This window comes from Elephas maximus, chromosome 3, assembly GCF_024166365.1.
Source record: "Elephas maximus indicus isolate mEleMax1 chromosome 3, mEleMax1 primary haplotype, whole genome shotgun sequence".
NCBI lineage: Eukaryota > Metazoa > Chordata > Mammalia > Proboscidea > Elephantidae > Elephas > Elephas maximus.
In genome coordinates this window covers 157,365,550-157,386,165 of record NC_064821.1, presented here as the reverse complement: position 1 = coordinate 157,386,165, position 20,616 = coordinate 157,365,550, and the positions used below count along the sequence as shown (strand labels likewise).

The following is a 20,616-nucleotide window of genomic DNA, read 5'->3' as shown; positions in this document are numbered from 1 at the left end:
GGTTGCAAGAAAGAAAGGAGCATTCAGAGGAAAAATATCTCAGAAATTAAAACCATAACAGTAAAGTTGTGAGAATGATGTCAAAAATATTTCCAAGGAAACAAAGCAAGAAAGAGCAAGGAAGTAAAAACAAAAGCGTTAAGAAAATCAGATGAGTTGAAGAGGTCCAAATATGAACGACGAGTTCCAGAAAGAGAACAAAGTCAATAAAGTAATGCAAGAGACTTTGACACAACTGAAGATTCAAAACACAATAAATGAAAGTTCCAGTGAACGAAACTGAACTGTCAGGAAGGCAATAGCCTTCCTTACCAGTTATGTTTAATGCGTTTTAATAAAGAAATACACACAGTGCTGTATCACAAAGAAGACTGGATTTGAAAGGGACCCGTTTCCTTTCTAAACATTTTGAATCAAGTAGAACAATCGTTCTATTCTACGAATTAAGAGCCATTTTCCGAGAAGGATGCGCAGGCTGCAGCTGACCGCCACAGGGGTGTGGGAAGCAGAGAGGTGAAGAGCCCTCGCAGCCGGGAGAGACACCGCTGGGCCCGGCCGCGGGGCTCCGCTCGCCACCTAAACAGTGGGGGGAGGCGGTAGCTGGGTAGAGGGAAGGTAAGAGTCACTTATTCCTCCGGCTGCCGGCCGGCTCCTCGGCGGGCTGAGAGGCTACGGCGGAGGAAAACGCATGCAGGGGGCGGGGCGTGGCTAGGCGGGCAGAACGCGCTCAGTGACGTCACTGTCGGGGGCGAGTCTTATGTAGACAACACAGCGCAGTGGCTGCAGGATCGTCCTCTGCTGGCTAAACACTTAATGATTATCGGTGCTGTGGGAAGAGGTCCAGGGCCGTCGCTTGAAATTGTGTGCAATAAGAGCGTGGAGGGGCTCTGAGGGGTCGGGAGTGGGATAGAGAAATGACCGTCTGTGTGAAGTGAAAGGAGTGTGAGGCTGCGGCGGGGCGGCAGGTGAACAACTCATACTTACTTGGCAGGGGAGATACCATGATCACGAAGGTGGTTTTCCCAGGGTGAGGCTTATCTTTTGCACTATGGATATGCTGACCCCTGCGATTTCTCCAAATGTGGGGAACTCGACTGCATAATTTGTGGTAGTGGGGGACTGCGTCCGCGCTGTCCCCTGTTGGCTGCTGTCCAAAAAGTAGGTTTGCTGTAAAGCTGTTCGGGGACTCGTACTTTTAAGCACCAGAGTTTATTGGAGTGGCTTTATCTTTTTTTGTAGATTGTACTTCCTATTCGGTGTGGTTGTGGGGCTATCTCTACAGTGGGTTTCTGAGGGAATTGTCATCTTGTTGGTAGGTTCCAGGATTCTGTCGTTGGTTTGTGAGAGGTCTTTCTCATATGGTGTCTTTCTCCTGTGCATGACCCTCTCTGGGCTTCTCTTTTATGAAGCAGCACTCAGAAAGGATTAGGACTAGGACCTACCCTTCTCAGGTATCCATTAACTGTCACTTACCATAAGGATTTACAGCCTTGAAAACCCTATGGGGCATTTCTACTGTCCAGTAAAGTCACTACGAGTTGGAATTGACTCCACCCACAGTGGGTTTATCTTCAAACAAAGATTGTATGACCCCAAAGAAGGTCACATTCACAGGTACAGGACTTCAACATATTTCTTTGGGGGACACAATTCAATAATAAAAAAAAAAAACACTAGAGGGAGGGAGAATTCCACGGCTAATGCACTTCTTAATGTCAGTAAAAAATCCTGTCTGTTTTCACAGCCTGAGGGTACTGAAACAAGTTGTGGTTGACAAGAAAGCATTTCTTCCTGGGGCTGTTAGTGCCCCCATTAGTGTTAGACACACCTTGCGCAGGGGAACGGCTCTGCCATGGCGTTCTGGCCACCTTGTACACGTCCACATAGGCCGTGCAGGTAGGAATCCAAGACTTGGTGGAATACCCTGTCCTCCACCCAGGAACATAAAATAGTCTAGTGAGGAGCTTGACCCTTTTCCCGTCTGCCTCTCTTTCTTGTGGGAGGCTGCCACTAAACAGTTTTCTCATCCACCTCCCTCCTTCCAGCGAGGGGTACGAGGCATTGACTCTTCAGCAACAGAGCGTCCAACTACTTATGTTGCCATCATCTGACCCTCTTCTGAGTGTCGTCTTATGAGATGGCCATGAGGCGCTGGCACGTTTGACAACTTTTCCTTTCACTGCTTATGTAAGTAATAAACTATCTGAATCTATAAAAGGATTTTTTTTTTAAACTATCTGACTCTGTCATGCCTTGACTTTGCCTTGTCTTGTGCTTGACACCTTGCACTCATTTTGAGTCTTGCAGAACCCCCATGCATTGTGGGTTCACCTTAACAGTGTGCTCAGGGGGGTTAGCAAGAATGCTGTATGTAAATGAGCCAGAGGAACTGCAGTGGGCAGAGATATTGTGTGCATTTCCTCTGCTCACGTGCCACCTTCCTTGTCTAATTGAATTCCACTTACAAACCACGAGTTCAAAGATAAAATTATAAATAATTACAGGACGATGACAGTAGAACATTAAATCAATCTTGAGGATCCTTTTGAGTTTGGGGCCCAATGTGACTGCACAGGTTACATGCCCATGAAGCTGGCCATGCATGGGGTCCAGGGCCAGGTGTCACTAAGAGTTCAAACACCCTCATGGAGTTGAGAAGCTGTCACACAACACAATTATCCAGAGAAGAACAGGTTTTCCTACAGGTGATGACAGGTGGAGAGTACCTTTGCTTAGAGGTTTCTCTTTCTTTCAGAGTTCTTCATTAACTACTAATTGAAACGTGTGGTCTCTGACTTTATCTGTTATTTCAGTCCAGGCTTTGTCAATGACCTTGGGGCAGTTATTTATTCTTTCTTTTTTTTTTTTAAATTTCCCCAGAACCCACAGTCCTCAGTAGCAGAAACAGATTCCTCCTCATAAGATTTCCAGCCTTAAGAAGCTCCAGCTCCTGTTGACTTAAATTCTAGACCCTCAAAAAAAAAAAAAAAAAAAAAAAAAATTTTTTTTTTTTTTTTAGTCACATGAAAATACCCAGAGATTGGTGATCAGTTGCTGGACAGTCAAAGCATTTTCGTTTGCTTGTCAGACTTCTATTCCATTACAATAAATTCTTGCAATTTATGTCCATTTCTTGATTGCTTAGCTAGGTTCTTTTCCACAGAGAAACTGATATTGCTGTGGAGTTGCAGCCTAGAGTCAGGCAAAAAAAAGAAGAAGAAAAGAACATGGATTTCAGCTAAGCTGTGAAAATGTCAGTTGAATTCAATCAATGTTGAAAGAGATTACCTGCAATCCCTTTATGCTTGAGAATTTCATGTTAAAAACCTAAGAAAAAGATGTAAGGTAGAAAAAGTGCCTAGGATTTGGAGATTGGAACACCAATCTTAGTAAAAGAACAAAGACTTGGAATTCCTCATTGCCCTAAGAGAAGAATGGGCTTTCTGGTATAATCACTCTGGAAATACATAGCCCTTAAATCCTGGGTCTCAATCTCAAATATCCCACCAATAGGCTATTGTGCTGTGGTCTTTTCCTGAGCCAATTTGTCTGCCTGCACTGAAGAAGGGAGGTTTTGCCTAAATGCTTCCTGATTCTGATCCTGAGTTGTACCCTGTTACTTCCTTAAGAAACCACTTAACTGTGAGTTCTGTGTGGCCACTGGAAAGGATCAGCGAACCTAGAAGAGAAGTAGACAATGCTGTGGGAGAGACAGCTGGTGTCAGAATTGGTAAAAAGGTTGGAGAGTGGAGGTATGTGTGACTGCCACCTCATGGGAAACAGCTTTGGACTGATCACAAAATTCGATAAGTTCTGACCCTGATGCTACTATTTCCACAGTTTTACAGCGCCCCTCCCCCCAAAAGCAGCCTCTTTATTTTTCTGGCTACAGTTTCCTCTTTTCCCCCACCTCTTTCCTCAGACCCTCTTTAGCTGATGTCAAGTCTATTCCTACTTGCCAGGACCCCATGTGTGCAAAGTAGAACTGCTCCATAGGGTTTTCAAAGCTGTGATCTCTCACCAGGTCTGTCTTTGGAGGTGCCTCTGGGTGCATTCGAAACACCAATCTTTGGGTTAGTAGTGGAGCGTTTAATCGTATTCAGCACCCAGGGACTCCAGGGATTGTAAATAAATAGAACATTATTTTTTACTGTCAGAAATAACTTCAGTTTTTTTCTTATCTGAAAATGCTGAATATTAAACTATATTTTAGAAGAAAATCCTAGGTCTTGTGTTGGCAGGTGTGGGCCTTTCATCAACCTCTCCCAGGGTGTGTACTCACCTCACTCTCATTTCTGAGCCACAGTGTCCTGGTAAACTCACTAGTCAAACTGAGAAAAGGTGCAAAGGACCATGGTGCCCTCTCATGACTACTACGGGGACAGCACACAGAGATCTGCAGGGCCCCAGAAGATGCTAGGCGAGGTGGGGGTGAAGGAGGGGAGAGACAAGACCAGGTTCAAAGAAAACCCACTAAAACACACCAGATGCCAAGTAAGTATTCAGGACATTGAAACTAGAAGCCGTATATCCTACAGACTGACATAGTTCGAGGAAGAAGAGCTGTAAACTTTCTCCCCAGCAGCAGGAGGTTTCCTTGCCCAAATATAAAATATCTGAATTAAGACCAAAGTCCATTTTCAGTGCTTTACCAATGAGAAAAGATGGGTTTGCAGAGAGCTTAGGGGCCTTCCACAGTCTGAGTTTAAGGGCTAAGTTATGCTCTGGCTCCCTACAGGTGGAGTTTCTGACCCAAAGAAGTTGGCTGACACAGTGGGTAGGAACTCCTTGGATACTGGATTCCAGGTATATTAGATACACCAAGGTTATTACAAAGACCTTTGGTCTGGTCTGTGGCTAGGAGCACTACCTCTGGGAAGACCTCTTTTTCAATCCCGGTGCCACTACTTCTGTTTGACCTTGGGCCAGCTCCTTCAATGTTTCCAGTCTCATACGAAAATAATAATATTAAATCTCTTGTAGAGTTATTGTACACCTTAATTAAGATAATATTATAATAATACACATAGCATAGTGTCTATGGCACATATTAGGTATAGGAGAAAGGAAACACCATCCAAGATAAGTTTTTTTACCTGAATTGTGAAATATAACAAAAGAAAAGTGTATAGACTTCTGCTTTGGGCCATGACGGAGTAACAGAGATGGTATTTACCTACCCACCTTAAACAACTAGAAGAAAAGACAAAATATATGTGAACCAGCTCTGTTCAGACATTGGGTCACAGGAAGTGTAGGACAGAGCTCAGACTGAGCCCCTAAGAGTGTGTGTTCCCACTAGCCTGAATGGGAAGAGCATCTAACACATATGGCAGGAAGGAGAGTCTTCAGAACGGTAATACCTCTACACTGTGTCTGAATTAGCCTTAGACTAAAGGATTTTCTGAACCTGCCTAACAAAGCTTAAAAACCAGCCTAGAGAGAATCAAACTGTTTCCAAATAATTGAACTGCATCCCAGATCAAAGCAAAAATATATTTAAAAGACTACAGAATAAAAATCTAGTACTTAATATAAAATTCATAATGTCTAGCATCCAATAAAAATTATTAGGTATCAAAGAAGCAGGAAAATATGATTCATAGCCATAAGAAAAATCAATCAATAGAAATGGACACAGAAATGACATAGATGATAGAATCAGCAGACAAGATATTAAAACAGCTATATAAACATACTCTGTATGTTCAGGAAGATGGAGGAAAACATGAGCTTTATGAGAAAAATGAAAGATATAAAAAAAGACTCATATAGAACTTCTAGAGATGAAAAATATACTGGATTTTTTAAGATCAAGTTAGGCATTGTAGGAGACAAAGTAATATAAATTATCCAACATGAAACCCAGAGAAAGAAGAACTAAAATGAAAAGAACAGAGCATTACTGATGTGTGAGAAAACATCAAGTGACCTTATATCTATGTAACTGGAGTCCCAGAAACAGAGCAGCTAGAGTGGCAGAAAAAAAAAACTTCAGAATAGATGACAGCAGTTCCAAGGAGAAGGGCCCTGGCACCTCCTTGTGGCCGCTGTGGAGGCAGCACATAGGGATCTATTTGTACAACCCGAGGAGCTGCTGGATACCAAAGAGGATATCAAAGAGGTCCATCAAGGGTAGATCCAAAGAAAGCTAGGCAGTGTGCAGGACCTTAAAATGAGAAGTTGTATGGCCTGTGCACTGAGCTAGGTTGTTGAGTAAAAGCTGAGAGCGACTCTTCCCCCTAGCAGTGAAAGATTGCCCAAATACATCTAAGCCAACACTGAAGGGAACGTTTGGTGTGTTGCTGATGACGAAGCTGAGGTTTGCAGAGAGTTTAATGGATTTCTTTGGACTCATGACTGTTTTGCACTAAATCATGTCCAGTCCTCTCAGCTGCTGATACTTCAAGGCATGAGCTGTGGAATTAGTCATATCTGGGAAGACCTGGGAGTTTATTAGCCCATCTGTTCAGCTCATTAAAAGGAGTGTAATGTTTCAATGTTTGCTCCAAAATTGCCCCCAATAAAAATTTTATAATCTTAAAGTGGGAAGAGATTCTACACATGACACAAACCCCACAATCTTTAAAAGAGTGATGCATACGATGACATCAAAATTTCAATTCAAATACAATGAACTTTAAAAACATGCTACATAACACATAAATTATTTTTATTTATTTTTTATCAAAGTAATATATGCCTGAAAGTTGATTATGAAAAACAGTATTCCCCTAATCCCTTTATACATTTCCTATTCTCCAGAGACAACCACTTTCAATTCATATAACCAATTATTTGGCTATTTTTCTCTAAAGAAATACTGTTACACCTTGATTTTCCAGTTTTCTACTCTAGGCCCTGCAGACCGGCCTACAAGGGGGCATAACGGTGTGCGTTTGGGTGGGTGGGTCAATCACCTGCTAGTTAACGCCAAAGGAGCCTACAAGGCCCTTAACTTGGCTTCCACTCACTTGCCAACCAACTTAATCCACTTCACCCGTCCACACAGTGAAAAGAAACTTTGCAAGAACAAATGCCAGGCAAGCAGCTTTGAGGTTTATCGGTGGAACCGGGTTCTCGGGTGGGTCAGGAAGGGATGGGAGCGCTCCTGAGGAGCAGCGGTGGTCCACAACCAGCAACTGAACCCGCTGCTGTGAACGCCCAATTCCTCTGCCTTCCGTTCCCTACTTTCTCCCTTTTTCTTTCCTATTCTCCTCTCTGTTCTTTCCTGTCTCCACTTTCCTCAGCTACATTCTGCGGGTTTCTGGGATCTCAATTTCTGAGGAGACGAGAGGACGAGAGTGGACGGGGTGGCGAGACACAAATGGTGTCAGGGAGCAGGAGGGGCTCGGGGACCTGGAGCAGCTTGCCTCTGCGGAGCCAGGGTCTCCCTCCTGCTTCTTCCTTACCACCCCGGAATATTTCTCGCTCCTAAATGACCATCAGGAGGCGGACGCAAAATGGGTGGTAACAAGATTAATTCTCTCTTTAAGTTTTTTTTTTAAACATCCTTTATTTGAATTACACAATAATGTCCCACCGAGATTTGAGCTGGGATCACTAGATTCAGTGTCCAGAGTGCTCACCATTACACCATGGAACCAACACAGAACTTCACAACTCTATCTCAATACCAAACCCCAAATCCACTGTTGTGTAGTGGATTCCAACTCATAGCAATCCTATAGGACAGGGTAGATACAAGACAGAGGAGAACTAACTGTCCCATAGGGTTTCCAAGTAGCTCGAGGTGGATTCCAACTGCTGACCTTTGTGGTTAGCAGCCCTAGGTCTTAACCACTGCATAACCAGAGCTTCTGAGCATCTCAATAGATAGAAGTATGTAAATACTCCTTTAGCATCCATAGTTTCCACCGACTAATCTCAAAACAGTTCTCTATCAGAGAAGACTTGAGGACTGTTTACCTGTGTGGGTGGGCTCATCTGTCTGGCTTTCTCTCTGCCCCTCTCCTTTTATTGACTTCTATCATTTCATCTGCATCTCAGGAAATGAGATAAAATCCACTTTGGATTTAGGGCAATGGCACAGTTCTTTGAGCCTCAATCATAAACCACATATTTGGCCTCATTCATCAGAGTTTCCAGTCCTGAGGTGAAATTTCTGCAAACGATAATGTTATTTTCCTTTTCTTGGCCTTCACCGATTTCTAGTTGTCCAGGGAGGGCAGAAGATTGTCAGGGCAGGACTTGGGACCTCCTGGGTCCCTTGGCCAAACAGCACCTATTACACTCCAAAGCCACCACAGCTTCCTAAGTGTAATACATAAATGTTGTCTCAGCAGTGGTTTATCTGGGAGTGGGACTGGGAGGCAGGAGAGCTTTCATTTTCCTGTTTATACACTTCTTTTTTTGGTAAGTTTTTCTTAGGACAAACATATATTTGTTAGACTACAATAAAAAGCAATTAATCATGTTTAACATTTATACACTTAGACAAACCAGACTAACCTCATCTGCTATGACTCAAATCGACCACATGATGTTGAGGCTACAAGACAGGACTCTGACACACAGCCGCAGTCTGTTTTCTGAGAGCTTGGCCACGTCCATTACATTCCAATTTCTCAATATACCATGACCCAGAAACTTCACAGTTTTTTTGTTTTTTGAAATGTACTGTGCAGTAAAGAATTTAACTGCATCCAAAGAACTTAGTATTTATCCTTGGTTTCTGAAAGATAACTCTAATCCAAAAAAAAGAAAAACTAAACCCATTGCCACCCAGTCGATTCTGACTCACAGTAACCCTATAAGACAGAGTAGAAGAGCCCAGGAAGCTTTCCAAGGATGTAAATCTTTATGGATATCGATTGGCAGAACTTTCTCCTTCAGAGAGGTTGGCGGGTTCAAAGCACCGAGCTTTTGGTTAGAAGCCCATCACTGAACCACTGTGTCACCAGGGCTCCTTGAAATAACTCTAAACACTTGGAATTTGCTGAGTAATTTAGGTGCCTTTGGTAAAAGTTAGATTTGATTTTCATTTGTTTTCTATAGGCTTCCAGGTCACACTTGAGGGTTTCTGCTAATAAGGTGACTCAAGTAAGGGCTGGTCAGGACAAAAAGACCACCTCTTTACATCAGCCAACCTGGGGGAGTGATGGGGGAAAATTCATTCAATCATACCTAAGTAATGAGGCTCCTATAAAGGCCCTGACACCAAAGTTCCCTCGGCTTCCTGGTTGGTGAGAGACATCTGTACACGTGGAAGGGTAGCCCATTCCTTTTTGGACAAGGACTCTCCACATTCAGAAGCCTCCCAGTCCTTTCTCTATGTGCCTCTTCATTTGTATCCTTTTTGCTATAAAACTGTAATTGTAAGTATAGGATTTTCTGTGAGTCCGTGAGTCATTCCAGTGAATTGTCAAACCCCAAGGAGTAGTGAGAGCCAGTAGGTCAGAAGTGAGGGGAACGAGCACTTCCGAGCTTATGGCTGGTATCCTGAAGGGGTAGAGGGAACTTCTGAAATTGTAACCAGCAGGTCAGAAGTATGTGTGTCATGGGGAGTCCCAAGATTGTGGCTGGCATCTGATATCTTGGGCTGACTTGGCAGTCTGGAGGACTGTGCGTTTTACTTGTGAGGCAGATGGTTAGGGTCAGAGGAAGATGCTGAATGTGCACCTGGTGTCAGACAGAAGTGGAACAGAGTGGAATTGATAGCAGGTAGATTTGGGTTCATCAATAAATATTCAAAACCCATTGCCATCGAGTCAATTCCAACTCTTAGTGACCCTATAGGACAGAGTAGAACTGTCCCATAGAGTTTCCAAGGAGCACCTGGTGGAATTGAACTGCCAACCTTTTGTTTAGCAGCTGCAGTGCTTAACTGCTGCACCCTCAGGGTTTCGTTTGGTGTCAGAGAAGTGGGAATTGATTTAGACTTTTCCTCCATGTAAATATATCAAGGTATCCTGGGGCACTCTTTGTATCACAGGGTAGGTGTATCCAAGTTGCCTTACAGTGTTGTCTCCTTATTTCATTTACATACACAAAACACCACAACAGTAAATATTTATGTGTATAATAGATGTAAACTTTGTATTTAAATTATACACATAGGTTAGATAATTTACAAAGAGATTATCACCATGCATTGCTTTGGCGCTCAAAATTCCGTTTTTTCTTCCTAAGGCTAGTTTGTGCCTTTGAAAAGTAAGTTTGATCAGTTGGGCTACTGATTTCAAAATGGTTAGACTGCATATAAGACATTAAAGAATGACCTGGTGATACATACAAATAATGGAGTTCTACATGGCCAAAATATGAGGGTGTCTATGGACTGCTGCTGAGCTATTGCTAGGATAAATTATTCATGTGAAAGAAGGCAAAGCAAGAAGTGAAAAAATGTATGCAGTATTCTCCCTTTTCTTTAAGAAAGGAAAGTAAAGATGTATTTTTCAAGTAGGATAAGCCAGAAGATAATAAAATTGCTTTCATCTAGGGAGTGTGGTTTATACTATAGAAATAATGGAGAGACTTTGCTAAGTATAATCTTTTTTACATAGTTTTAATTTTTAAACCATGTGATATTTTATATTTTCAGAAAAGGATGAAAAAAGAAAACACTACAATTGATAAACAAAAGCAGAAAAAGTTTAACTGTATTTCAAAATGATAATACAGTAATCAAATTTTGAAGGCAGGTCTCTGACTGTGATCCATAGTGGTGTATATTGTGAAGTCAGAAGAATCCGAAAGAAATTTTGAACTTTACTTTGTACATTTATTGTTGGTAATCATACTGATGGAATAATTTGTAAACAATTTTCATGTATTATGGGACAGAGCACGTGAGTACGTGTATAAAAATTGTTTGGAATCAGGGTTATCAACATTGGAGATAAAAACCTGTTGCCATCGAGTCAATTCTGACTCATAGTGACCCTATAGGACAGAGTAGAACTTCCCCATAGAGTTTCCAAGGAACATCTGGTGAATTGAACTGCCAACCTTTTGGTTAGCAGCTACAGCACTTAGCCACTAAGCTGCCAGGGTTCCCACCATGGGAGACAGGAGATAAAAATGCGGACTAGGGGAAGAACCTCTCGGCATTGGATTGGGATTGAAGGTGTCAGTATAAACTCATGATTTAAATATGAATATTTGCTCACTATGTCCATTTACAGAGTCTAGAAGCAATGCTACCTAGTGCTTACATCTTTGTTGTGAATGCCATTCTCCAACAAAAGAACCAGATTCCTTGGATATATGGCTGATTTTGGTAATGGAAATCACAAGTTGATCATGGAACTTCTTGTGCCAGAAAGCAAGACTGTGCTCCCTGACTTATGGAAACAGGTTGAAAGATCACAGGAACCAGTTTGAAGAGGTCCAAACTGATCCAAATTGAGACAATTGGAGCATCAAAAACAATAGTAGTAATGGATAATAACAAGTTAAATTAAAAAAGAAGAATCTACGAGTTCACAGCAAATAAGATTGGGGAGGGAAGCTCTACAGTAAAATAAGAATTAGGAGGGATTCTCTAAATAAAAAGCTTTGACCACAGAAAATTGAACACCCGCTGGTGAAAAATTGCCCCTCATCATCTCAGATTGTGGCAGTGTATTCTGATATTCTGGTGGCCTGCACTAGCCAGAGAAGGAAGTAAGAGGAGGAAAAGCAGGAAGGAAAGAAAGAGGGAGAAACCAGGAAAAGTTTTAAGAATGCAGCAGTCAGGAAAGAGGCAGCTGGATCCACTTTCTTATCAGTCTATGCCAATGTTTTCATCTAAATATGACAACTAAGGTCTCATTCATATTAATGTTTGAATAGCTGAGGGTAATAGAGTTAAAGGCTAGTCCATCTATAACTAATGTATTAGTCAGCTCATAGACTTATTTTTGTATATTTGATGGGTTTTGTTTTTGTTCTTTGAATCTTTTGGTTTTTCTATGACTGTATCTAGGAAAGAATTAGAAAGTGGTGCCTTTATTTTGGAGCCCTGGTGGCGTGGTGATTAAGAGCTCAGCTGCTAACCAAGACACTGGCAGTTCAAATCCACCAGTCGGCTAGTTGGAAACCCAATAAGGCTGTTCTACTTTGTCGTTATACCAAAAGGAATAGTTGGTATTCAACCATTTCAAGAGGTGGCATATGATCAGGAACCGATGGTACTGAAGGAAGAAGTCCAAGCTGCTCTGAAGGCACTGGTGAAAAACAAGTCTCTAGGAATTGATGGAATATCAATCGAGATGTTTCAACAAACAGATGCAGCGCTGGAGGCGCTCATTCGTCTATGCCAAGAAATATGGAAGACAGCTTCCTGGCCAACTGACTGGAAGAGATCCATATTTATGCCTATTCCCAAGAAAGGTGATCCAACGGAATGTGGAAATTATAGAACAATATCATTAATATCACATGCAAGCAAAATTTTGCTGAAGATCATTCCAAAGTGGCTGCAGCAGTATATCGACAGGGAACTGCCAGAAATTCAGGCTGGATTCAGAAGAGGATGTGGAACCAGGGATATCATTGCTGATGTCAGATGGATCCTGGCTGAAAGTAGAGAATACCAGAAGGATGTTTACCTGTGTTTTATTGACTATGCAAAGGCATTCGACTGTGTGGATCATAACAAACTATGGATAACACTGCGAAGAATGGGAATTCCAGAACGCTTAATTGTGCTCATGAGGAACTTTTACATAGATCAAGAAGCAGTTGTTCGGACAGAACAAGGGGATACCGATTGGTTTAAAGTCAGGAAAGGTGTGCGTCAGGGTTGTATTCTTTCACCATACCTATTTAATCTGTATGGTGAACAAATAATACAAGAAGCTGTACTATATGAAGAAGAACAGGGCATCAGGATTGGAGGAAGACTCGTTAACAACCTGCGTTATGCAGATGACACAACCTTGCTTGCTGAAAATGAAGAGGACTTGAAGCACTTACTAATGAAGATCAAAGACCATAGCCTTCAGTATGGATTGCACCTCAACATAAAGAAAACAAAAATCCTCACAACTGGTCCAATGAGCAACATCATGATAAACGGAGAAAAGATTGAAGTTGTCCAGGATTTCATTTTACTTGGATCCACAATCAACAGCCATGGAAGCAGCAGTCAAGAAATCAAAAGACGCATTGCATTGGGTAAACCTGCTGCAAAGGACCTCTCCAAAGTCTTGAAGAGCAAAGATGTCACCTTGAAGACTAAGGTGCGCCTGACCCAAGCCATGGTATTTTCAGTCGCATCATATGCATGTGAAAGCTGGACAATGAATAAGGAAGACCGAAGAAAAGTTGATGCCTTTGAATCGTGGTGTTGGCGAAGAATATTGAATATACCATGGACTGCCAAAAGAACGAACAAATCTGTCTGGGAAGAAGTGTGGCCAGAATGCTCCTTAGAGGCAAGGATGGCGAGAATGCATCTTACATACTTTGGACATGTTGTCAGGAGGGATCGGTCCCTGGAGAAGGACATCATGCTTAGCAGAGTACAGGGTCAGCAGAAAAGAGGAAGACCCTCAACGAGGTGGATTAACACAGTGGCTGCAACAATGAGCTCAAGCATAACAACGATTGTAAGGATGGCGCAGGACGGGGCAGTGTTTGGTTCTGTTGTGCATAGGGTCGCTATGAGTCGGAACCAACTCGATGGCACGTAACAACAAAAACAACACTATGTCCTATGCAGTCACTTTAGTCAGAATGGAATCAATGGCCACAAATTTGTTCTTAGCTTTATTTTATTTCTACAATGCAAAAACATGCTTAACTAATTTTCCTCAAACAATACTTATTGTCTATCATGCAATTTTCAATAGAAGCTTCTCAATTTAATAAAAGAAAAAACTATTTAGGCATACATGATTCAGTGCCTTGAGGCACTGTTTTTCAAACTGTGATCTGCTGTCTACAAGCATCAAAGTCACGTAGAGAGCTTGGTAAAAAATGAAGATTCCAGGCACAACACATTGTCTTTATTTGCCTGCAGCAACAGAAGAAGGAGAGTCAGGAATAGGAGGAAATAGAATGTGTGGCTAATGGCCTCTGAGAACAACTACCTCCTTTGCATTGAAACCGGAAGAAATGGACTGTGCCTTACTACCACACTGTACATTTGGATCAAAGATTCTATAGAAGAATCCTGATCAAAAGAGGGGATATGCAGAACAAAATTTCAAATTCTCATGGAATCAGATTTTCTGGAACCATGGAGGCTGAATGAACCTCTGAAACTACTGCGCTGAGATAATCTTTAAGCCTTGAATTAAGCTGGCCGAATGGACACGAAAATAGAGAGTAGAGGGAAGAAAGGTGCTCTCTCATTAGACAAGGAGTATCTGGGAGTATACAGCAAGGTGTATATAAGTTTTTGTATGGTAGACCTACTTGGTTTGTAAACTTTCACTTAAAGCACAATTAAAAAAAAAAAAAAAATCCCCCGAAGTCTTCTTAAAACCAAACGATAGTTTAGCTTACCTAGTGAAGAATGTCTGCTTGAGCATTATGCTCTTTTAAGATTTCTCCTATATGGGAACAAATTAACAACTTGAAAGATTAGATAGGAATCTTGAGGGGCAGGGAGTTTATGTTAATGGGGGAGGAACAACTCACAAAAGAGTTTTCACATCTCAAAGGATGTAATCAATGTCACTAAATTTTACATGTAGAAACTATTGAATTGTTACATGTTTTGCAGTGTATATTCTCAGCAACGACAAGAAAAAATAAAATAAATTATTAAAAATGCAGATTCCAAGACCCCATGGCTGTAAAATCACTGGAATTGAAGTACAGGAATCTTCTCCCAATAAACTCTCTGGTGATTTCAGAGCACATGAATTTAAGAGCCAGTGTCCCAGATATTTAAACTAAGGACTTCGATATAATATATGGTTTTGGGAGTGGACACCACAGTCTTCAACTTATACTTCAATCACTAGAAGGTAACCTTTTTGAAGGCAGAAAATGGATTGTCACGTTTGTACCCTCAGGCCAGGTTCTGGCCCAGAACTAGAGAACCAGCTGGGCCTGAAATGAGCCGCCCCAGAGATAGGAAAGAGAGGATCCCACCATCACCATGAAAGGACAGCCAGGAGCAGAGAATGTGTCATTTGTACCTGGGATCCCTGCTTTGAGAAGCTCTTTTTATTTGGACCCAGGAGACAGTGTGAGCTGTAACCCTGAAGAAGGCCAGAAGCGGTGACAGGGAAACGGTGGCAGAAGAGACCTCAGTGGGTTTCCTGACTCGGAGAGAGAATGCTGAGTGCCTCTGGACTCCACCTTTGGACGTCCACCTTTGGACGGTCTGGGAGAGACATGCCTGCAAGCAGGAGTGGGAAGAGGCTGTCCTGATGGAAGAACTGTATCCTGAGTGTTCCTGAACCTGAATCGTAACCTGTCACTTCCCTGATAAACCTTATAATCATGAGTATTGCTTGTGAGTTCTTTGCGAACATTGCCATGAATTACCAAGCCCAGGAGAGAAGTAGAGTGCTGTGGCAGGGACAGGTGGTGTCAGAATCGGTAAAGGTGGCAGAAGAGACATGTCTGACCTCCATGTCATAGGAATCAGCCTTGTGCTACTGATCTTGATTCTCCTTTCCCCTTGTGAAGTTAGAGGAGGAGGTCGGACATCGCCCCCATGCCATTTTTACAAGGAAGTATTTTGTCTTTTGATAATCCTATTAATATGCAGAAGCTCCAGGAGCTGAAGAATTCCCCATTGTTTTACTGCCCATAGACTGGTGTCAATTTTAAAGGCTAATTTGTCCATTTTAAATGGGCTTTTTTTTTTTTTTTTTTTTTAATTTTCAGGTAAAAAAGGTAGTGCTGTTGAAACAGGCTGCTCAGCCATATTGAAAACCCCAATCAACACCCCTTCCCCACCTCTTTGTCTTGCTAACCACAAGCTTGTTTTGAGCAGGAAGTCGCAGCAGGTAGCGGCTCCGTCCACTGACTAGTCCTAGTTGCACCTTGAAGCATGCACAGGTTGAAATCACATCCTTCAACTGACCCCCCCCACCCCCAAATATAGGCATGGGAGGGCTAAAGGCAGAAAATTCCGGGTACCAAACCCAACCCCCTGACGCCATTGGAAACAAAAAGCTCCCCAGCCCCTTAGTCAGGGAGCACATGGCCTTAAGTTCACTAGACCCCACGTGCCCCTTGTATAGGCAGACAATAAGCTCGCCACTTTCTGCTTCCGTTGCAATCAGTGTCTGTCTTTATTTCAATCGGCTAATAAGACAGGACAAGAACCCAAGTGGCGTTTGGTTACACTGTCATTGGTTCCATAAGACAATGTGCACTGACAGTGCCTCCAAAACTCAAAACAAAAATCCTCTTCAGCATCTTTATTGTTACAAAAATATATAAAACACATTTGCCAATTCAACAGTTTTCAAGAGTACAATTTACTGGTATTGTAACCAAACGCCACTCGGGTTCTCCCTTTCATGCCCTCCCTCCGCGTCTCCCTGCCCATTGTACTACATCATAAAAACCGATCTCCGTACCCCAGGATGCCGCCCGTGTATGCACCGGCCTCCTCGAGCTCTCGTTCTTGCCCACGCCTCCCTGCTTTCCCTCGCTCCTCTTCACCGTTCCCCTTTCCCCTCTTATTTCCCCCACTCCCGCCCCATGGACCGCAACCGAGTCGAGCCGAGGACGCCCCAGCGGCCGGGGCGGGCGTGCAAAGGCGGGGCAGAAGACGTCCCGGAGCCCATGGGGCTCAGGGTGTCGTGGGCCCTATTCGGCTCAGGGTCACTGGCTTCTGAGGCCGACGAGGAGCAAGGAAGGAGCAAGCGAAGGCCATTCGGCTGCCCTTCTAGCTGCGGAATCACCCAGTGCACAGGTTTCAAAGGTGACGAACAACACGATTCGTCTCCCCAAGCCGCCCGCTTTTCCGAGGCTTTGCGCAATTTATACTGCGGAAAACTCGCGGAACCACCTAGTGCTTAGCAAGTCGTCACTTGGTGTCGAAACCGAGGTTTCCCGTAGTCTTTGTGGCGCAATCGGTTAGCGCGTTCGGCTGTTAACCGAAAGGTTGGTGGTTCAAGCCCACCCAAGGACGCAACTCAGATTTTTCTAAGTGTAAGATGTTTCCAGTGTTCCTACTCCGTAAATCCTTCTATGTAAATATAGAGAGCAGCCGTAGTTACCCTCCTCTTTGTCTTGGAAACTGAGAACTCAGAAGTGATTGAAAGAACGAAATGTTCAAAGTTGTTTTTGACAAAGGAGTGTTTTTCCATTAGTTATTTGTACTACTATTTATTCAACCCTTTCCATACACTTTGGGAATTAGGTTGGTTCCATGATTTTATGATTACAAATGATGTTGCATCACCATTATCTATCTAGACATCTAGCTATCTATCTCAACTTGTTCTGTTTAGTGAACCCTGACTAAGGCATTTCCATTAATTTCAGAAATCCCAGTTCAATGGCAGCATTTCCCACTGTCCTTCATAAAAGCGCCTCCACAGAATGCTTTGAGGATGCGAGAACAAGTCCCTTCAATGTATTTCTCACAGACTTGTTAAAGGTCGTGTCTTCCGGACCATACCAGGGAATGTACGTGTGGGTGAATGAACGTGTCTTGTACTACTACTGGTAGTATTTCACCTTCCCATGGGCCACCATACATTGTGCATTTCTCTCTGGGACTTTCCAGGACTTGAGTCTGATTATAGATTTAAAGTAATGAAAAAAGGTAGGAATCGGCTAGGGGGAGGAGTAAATGGTAATTATTCCTGCCCGGTTTCGAACCGGGGACCTATATGATGTAAAGCGAGCATGATAACCACTACACTACAGAAACTAAACGGCAAGAAAAAGCCAGATGGCCGGATTCAGAGTCTAGAATCCTCACCATTACGCCAAGGACTCACCGCAGGACTTCACAACTGTATCTCAACCGCATTCCTCAAAGCCACTGCCTTCCAGCCGATTTCGACTGGTATCTATGTGAATCTCAAAACAAAACAAAAAACCATTGCTGTCCAGTCTATTCCGACTCAGCGACTCTGTATGAGCATCTTGCTACAGGTGTGTAAATGCTCATTTAGCATCCATAGGTTCCACCAACCAAAAAATAGTTTCCACCGACTAATCTCAAAACAGTCCTCCATCAAACAGGACTTGAAGACCGTCGACCTGTGTGAGTGGGCTCACCGGTCTGGCTTTCTCTCTGCCCCTCTCTTTTTGTCGACTTCTATCATTTCATCTGCATCTCAGGAAAAGAGGTAAAATCCACTTCGGGTTTAGGGCAATGGCACAGCTCTTTGAGCCTCGGTCATAAACCACATACAAGGCCTCATTTACCAGAGTTTCCGGTCCTGAGGTGAAATTTCTGCAAAAAATAGTGTTATTTTCCTTGTCCTTGCCTTCACTCATTTATCATTGCCCAGGGAGGGCAGATAATTATCAGGGCAGGACTTGGGGCTTGCTTGGCCCCTTGGCCAAACAGCACCTATTACACTCCAAAGCCCCCACGGTTTCCTATGCGTAATATATAAATGTGTCTCAGCAGTGGTTTATCTGGGAGTGGGATTGGGAGGCAGGAGAGCTTTCACTTTCCTGTTTATACACTTCTTCTTCTTCTTCTTCTTTTTTTTGGTAAGCTTTTCTTAGGACAAACATATTTGTTAGACTACAATAAAAAAGCAATTAACCATGTTTAACATTTATACATTCAGACAAACCAGACTAACTTCATTTGCTGTGACTCAAAATCGACCACATGCCGTTGAGGCTACAAGACAGGGCTCTGACAATTATATAGCCAGTCTCTTTTCTGAGAGCTTGACCACATCCCTTACATTCCAATTTCTCAATATAGCATGACCCAGAAACCTCACAGTTTTTTGTTGTGTTTTGAAATGTACTGTGCAGTATAGAATTTAACTGCATCCAAAGAACTTAGTCTTTGTCCTTGGTTTCTTGAGAGATAACTCTAATCCAAAAAAAAAGGAAAAGAAAAACTAAATCTGTTGGCACCTAGTCGATTCCTACTCATAGTAGTAATCCGATTGGATAGGGCAGAACTGCCCGGTAGGGTTTCCAAGAATGTAAATCTTTAAGGAAACTGCTTGTCACAACTTTCTCCCTCAAAGTGGCTGGTGAGTTCAAACTGTGGAGCTTCTGGTTAGAAGCCCTGCACTTAACCACTGTGTCACCAGGGCTCCTTGAGAACTCTAAATGCCTGGAATGCTGAATAATCGAGATACCTTGGGTAATGGGTTTGATATGGTATTTGTTTGTTTTCTATAGGCTTCCAGATCACACTCGAGGGTTTATGCTGGCAATGTGACTCAAGTGAGGGCTGGTCAGGATAGAAAGACCACCTCCTGATATCAGCCAACCTGGGGGAGGGGGAGTCATGGGGAAAATTTTGTTCTAGCATGCATAAGTAATGAAGATCCAATAAAGGCTCTGGACACTGAAGCTTCCTGGGCTTCCTGGTTGGTGAGAGACATCTATGCACACGGAAGTGTAGCCCATTCCTTTTTTGGACAAGGACTCTCCACATTCCGAACCCTCCCAGTCCTTGCCCTATGTGCCTCTTCATTTGTGTCCTTTTTTCTATAAAACTGGAATCGTAAGTATAGGACTTTCTGTGAGTTCTGTGAGTCATTCCAGTGAATTATCAACCCCAACGGAGTAGTGAGAGCCAGCAGATCAGAAGTGAGGGGCCTGAGGACCTCTGAGCTTATGGCTGCTATCCTGAAGGGGTAGAGGAAATTTCTGAATTTGTAGCCAGCAGGTCAGAAGTGAGTGTGTCATGGAGACTTCCAAGATTGCAGCTGGCATCTGAAATAAAAATATGGACAGACTAGAGGAAGTTGAGGAAGAACCTCTTGATGTTGGATTGGGATTGAAGGTGTCAGTATAAACTCATGAATTAAATATGAATATTTGCTCACCATGTCCACTTATAGAGTTGAGAAGCAATGCAACCTAGTGGCTACCTCTTTGTTGTGAATGACATTCTCCGCCAAGAGAACCAGATTTCGTGGGAAAATGGCTGATTTTGGAAATGGAAATCACAAGCTGAGCTTGGAACTTCTGTGCCGGAAAGCAAAAATGTGCTCCCTGGCTCACGGAAACATGCCAAAAGATCACAGGAACCAGCTTGAAGTGGTCCAAACTGGTCCAAATTGAGACACTTGGAGCATCAAAAACAATAATAGTAATGGATAATAACATGTTGAATTAAAAAAGAAGAATCCACAAGTTCATAGAGTCTAAGATTGGGGAAGGAAGCTCTATAATCAAATAAGAACGGGGAGGAGAGCTCTAAGCAAAAAGCCTTGACCAGAGAAAAACCGCACTCCCAGTGGTGAAAAACAGTCCCTCATCCTCTCAGATTGTGGCAGTCTATTCTGATATTCTGGTGGCCTGCACTAGCGTGCAGGAAAGAAGAGCCAGAGAAGAAAGTAGGAGAAGGAGGAGCAGGGAGGAAAGAAGAAAAGAAGGAAAGAAACCAAGAAAAGTTTATGAACTCAGCAGTAGGGAAAGAGGCAGCTGGACCTACTCACTAAGCAGTTTATGCCAATGGTTTCATCTACATGACAACTAAGGTATCATTCATGTTAATGTCTGAATAGCTGAGGGTAATAGAGTTAAAGGCAAGTC

General features: G+C 42.8%; 2 non-coding genes across 2 annotated transcripts; both read left to right on the top strand.

Annotated features, from left to right (window-relative positions):
- Positions 1-976: 976 nt before the first annotated feature.
- On the top strand, positions 977-1,140 carry LOC126074197 (U1 spliceosomal RNA). Its single transcript, XR_007516997.1, has one exon. It is a non-coding gene; the product is annotated as a U1 spliceosomal RNA (small nuclear RNA).
- Positions 1,141-16,979: 15,839 nt separating this feature from the next.
- TRNAN-GUU (transfer RNA asparagine (anticodon GUU)) lies at positions 16,980-17,053 on the top strand. Its single transcript has one exon. It is a non-coding gene; the product is annotated as a tRNA-Asn (tRNA).
- The last annotated feature ends 3,563 nt before the right edge of the window (positions 17,054-20,616 follow it).